We start from the raw sequence: 4,741 nt of genomic DNA, 5'->3' as shown, positions 1-4,741 counted from the left end.
GCTGGGCTCCGTTCATTCATGCGGTCTCCCTGCTCTCGCTGGTCATCAGCTGGTCTTGGTCCAGTCTCCCCGTGCGCAGCCCCCTCTGCTTGACAACTCGTCAGCAGGTCACACTTGCGCCGCTTGGCATACATCTTCCTGCGGCCACTTACCACGAGGTCGGGGTGCTCGCTGCTCCCCATGGTTTCCACAGGGGGACCTCTCGTGACGTCAGCCCTTGCTTGAGGTCACCACCTCTCTGCAGGCGTCGAGCTGCAGACTACTCTGCCCTGGGACCCGCTCGCTGCCAGATCCCCCGAGGGACCCTGTTACTGCAAAGTCCTTCTCTCTGGGCACACCTCCCGAGGGTTAAAATCACCCCTTCATTTACTTTGCTCCCCAGTATTACTGCAGGAAGTGCGTCCACGGCCGGCAGTATATCCCACCCTCTGCCACCAATTGTCAGCAGAGTCTGGGGAGTTGCCCTGCACCCTACTTCCTGGAACCCACAGTGACTTTGGAGCAGCCAGTCAAAACAACAGAAGGTTTATTGACCAGGAACCAGGTACAGCAGAGCTTGTAGGCCGATACGACTGCTCATCTGTCCTCTGGGCTTTTCGGGTGGCTTGGATCCTTAGCTAGGACCCTGATTTCCGCCCACAAGACAGGCCAAAACCCAACTGACCTGCCCTTCTCCCGCCGGCCGATTCCTTTGTCACCGCTCCCTGGGCCCAGGTGCTGACCCCCGTTCCCCCTGCCTGGCTCAGGTTTACAGCTTAAAGATCCTGTCCCTCACCTAAAGACATCTCCGTGCTCCTCCCATTTCCCACACCCGACAGCCCTAACTCCATGCCAGCTAGGCGCCTAGGATTATTGGGGGGTGGCATTTGGCCGGGGGGGCAGCAGGCCGGCTCTGGGGGACCTGCGCACACAGTGTAGTGGATCAGTCACTGCCCCGTGGCTCCAGTGGAGCCTGACGCAGGCACGACTGGCAAGGTCCCCAGAGCCGTGAGGGGGGTGGAAAATGCTGGCCTAAGGGAGCTTAAAAACACTAGGCCGTCCTGAGTTCAGCTGTTTTCAGTGGTGCATCTGAACAGACAAGGACCAATGGTCTAAGTGTGATGTAGGGCGAGGTTAGGTTGGATATTAGGAAAACACTTTGGCTACGTCTACACTGCACGATTAATTTCGAAGTAGTTTAAACCGATATTACGAAACCGATGTTATAAAATCGGTTTTGCGCGTCCACAATGCGATCTCCCACAAATCGATTGCTTGTGTCCATGGTCCAAGGCTACCAGTCGATTTAGGAGGCGGTGCACTGTGGTAGCTGTGTCTCAGCTGATCCCATAGTTTCGCCACTTCCGTGTTTGAGCACAGTGCTGATGGGCCAGAAACCATTGCCCGGGTGGTGCTGGTCAGCCCACCCTCCCTTTGTGAGGGCAGCAGACAACCCTTTGGCGCGTTTTTTCGCGCGGAGGTGCATTGAGCAAACGCCATAGCACAGCAATCATGGACCCTAGAGATCACAACGGTATCCTGACCGTTGTCAACACCTCGCGACTCTCCGTGCTGAACTATACTGAACAATGAACTGCAAAGGCAGGAGGAGAGGAGGAGGCAGCTAATTGCTGAAGCGGCGAGGACAGCGATGACGAGATGAGCAGAATTCTCCATAACGCTGGCCCCAGCGTTTTTGGAGCTACTTGCTAATTAAACGGGGCATCTACTACCACATTGAACGCGATTTGGGCACGGGAAACAAGCACAGACCGGTGGGAACCGCATTGTTTTGACGGTGTGGGACGATTCGCAGTGGCTGCGAAACTTTCGCATTTGCGTAAGAGCACTTCTTAGAAACTTTGTGACATGCTTTTCCCCTGCCGTGAAACGCGTAATACAAACATGAGAGCAGCCCTCACAGTGGAGAAGCGAGTGGCAAAGCCCTCTGGAAGCTTGCGCCAGACAGCTACCGGTCAGTCGGGAAATCAATTTGGAGTGGGCAAATGCTACTGTGGGGGCTGCAGTGATGCAAGTGCCAAAGCAATCGTTAACTGCTGCTACGAAAGGTTGTGACTCCTGGGAAACGTGCAGGTGATATGGTGGCTTTGCTGCAATGGGTTTTCCGAATGTGGTGGGGCATAAGATGGAACCCATACCGCCCTATCTTGGCCCCAGAACACCAGGGACCAGATAACGTGAACCGCAAGGGGTACCTTTCAATGGGCTGGCAAGCAACATGGTGGACGCACAAGGGACGTTTCACTACATCCACGTGGATAGGCCCAGGAAGGGTTCATGATCACAGTCTTTCAGGAAGCACTAGTCCTGTTTAAACGGCTGCAGCAAGGGAATTAACTTTCCAGACCCAGAAAATAACGTTGGGAATGTTCAACATGCCTAAGTTATCTGGGGGACCACCCAGCCTACCCCTTGATGCCAATGGCTTCATGAAGCATATCAGGCTGAAGCCTGGACAGTGTCAGGAGCTTGTTCAACTACAGGCTGAGCAAGTGCTGGATGGTGGTAGACTGTGCATTTGGCGTTTACAGGGTCGCTGCGATCATTACTTCTGCTCAGACCTCAGCCAAACCAATGTCCGCTTGCTATGGTGCTTGCTGTGTGCTCCACAATCTTTGTGTAACTAAGGGGGGAGACATTTATGATGGGATGGGAGGCTGAAGGCAAATCACCTGGCCGCTGAGTATGAGCAGCAGAGAACCAGGGCGATTAGAAGAGCACACCTGAGGCGCTGCGCATGCAGAGAAGCCTTGAAAACAAGTTTTCAGCACGGCCCAGGGTACGGTTGTGACTGTTGCTTCCCCTTGATGAACCTCCGCACTTGATGGACCTTATTCAGTGTAGCAACCCACCCTTCCCCCCCTTTCATTACGTTGGCGAAGGGAAATAATTCTGTATCGTTTTAAAAAATCATTTATTATTCATTAAAAGTAATTAGCATCCTGTTTAAAAAATCATGAGTTTTTCCTTACTAAATTTCCCTGTAAGCATACCATCCTCACCCGCTTTCGATGTATTCTGTATTCAAAGGACTATAAAAAAGGCATAGAGATTAGGAAAGGTGTCCTGCACTGCTGTGCTTTGTGCAGGAGGGGGAAGGGAAAGGCTACTAAGGCACCATTGTAGCGTAATTACAGCCTTTTCCTTGAACTCTGACAGGGGTGTGGAGGAGTAAGGCGGGTGCAGAAAGCCTTCCACCGACGCGTTCTTACACGTCTGGGTGAGGGAGATATGGGACGTGGGCTTGCAGGGAGGTTATATACAGGGGCTGCAGTGGCACTCTGCTACTTGGCTGCTGCTCTTGTCCTTGAAAGCTCCACCTCGTTGGAGGATGTTCAGTTTGAGAACGCAGCATGATCCAGCGTTTCTTTCTCCAACGCTGGTCTTCCTGCCTAGCCTCTCAGATCGTTCACACTGGGCATCTTTCCTGTACTTTGCTACCACATCCTTCCATCATTCTGTTTATCCCTCTCATTTTGCGGTGTTACTTCAATATTCTGTGACATTTCATCTCGGCGTCTTCTTCTTCGTCCGCCGTATCACAGCAACGCCCTCGTGATGGCATAAGGGACTTCTGAGAAATTGTGCAGCTGCATGGGAAGGCAAACCAGGGTGAAATAAGTATGTGGACAAGATACCTTTTTAAGAGGAATGATAGTACTCTTTCACATAGAACAACTATCGCCACCTTAACAGAGACATGTGACTCTTATACAAGGTCGCATTTGTAAAGGCGTTAAATATCAGCTGTCTGTGTGACTTGGTGTGGCACAACACAGACCGCAGGTAACGGCCCAACGTAACGTCACTTGCGGCGATGGTAAGTGAGCTTTAAAATTTTGACTTCTCCGCCGTTCATCATACACAGTGGATCTATAATGATGCTTGCTCCTGTTAAGAGAAGCCTGCAAAGCCCAAACCCCCCCTTCACATCTCACCAACAGCGTCATGGCTCCTATTATATATCGATCCACTGCTAGGAATACACCCTACATCACCCCCCCGCATCGCGTTGCTGGAGCAGGGAAGAATCCTGCTGCCAGAGCTGAAAATCCGTGCCTCCCTCCTCCCATCCCGCTCTGGCCAGTAGCAAAATCGCCATGTTGCCCCATGTTTACATTCCTGCTGTTCTACAAGGTAACATGGATGATATCTCTCTCCTGACAATAGCACGCAGGAGGCAGATCGTTTGTTTAGCAATGCCTTCAGTGCAATGCCTTCAATGCCTGCAGTACCAAATGTCTTGCAAAATGCAAGGCGTTGAAAAGTTACCTACTATGGGGGGAACGGAGAGAGGCTGTCTTGGCCAAAATGTTCTCAATATAGCATAAGGGTTTTTGAGTTCTCACACAATCGATTCCATGACAGTAATTTGGAGGATTTTCACTCCATCCACAGACATGTTACCAGAATTTTCCCTGTAACAGTAATGGCTGCGACTGCAGCAAAAGCCCTGGTGTCAATGCGATCTACAAACAACGCGTCTTGTTTTAATCCGTGTTTTGGTACAGATGAAGGGACACCCTTACCGGAGGTCCGCTTCCATGGCTTCACTGTCTTGGGCTCTCTGCTTGGGAGCGCAGGGAACTGTGATTCTTGGGTCTCAAAAGAATCCTGCGTTGGGGTTTAACGGATGCTGTGTGCATCACCACGGTCATCTTCATCCTCAAATCGTCTCCATCTTCCGCCCTCGGCTACATCCTCAGAAACATTGATATTTCAATCCCAAAAGTCTGAATCC

The 4,741-nt window shown here is 51.6% G+C and overlaps 1 protein-coding gene across 8 annotated transcripts in view; it reads left to right on the top strand.

Moving 5' to 3' along the window:
- The window catches only part of GIGYF2 (GRB10 interacting GYF protein 2), a 173,100-nt gene that overhangs the window by 152,601 nt on the left and 15,758 nt on the right, over positions 1-4,741 (top strand). The window lies entirely within an intron of this gene.

Source organism: Chelonoidis abingdonii, chromosome 8 (genome assembly GCF_003597395.2).
Source record: "Chelonoidis abingdonii isolate Lonesome George chromosome 8, CheloAbing_2.0, whole genome shotgun sequence".
NCBI classification, from domain to species: Eukaryota; Metazoa; Chordata; order Testudines; family Testudinidae; genus Chelonoidis; species Chelonoidis abingdonii.
The sequence above is the reverse complement of the archived record's forward strand: the minus strand, read 5'-3'. Positions and strand labels throughout refer to the sequence as shown.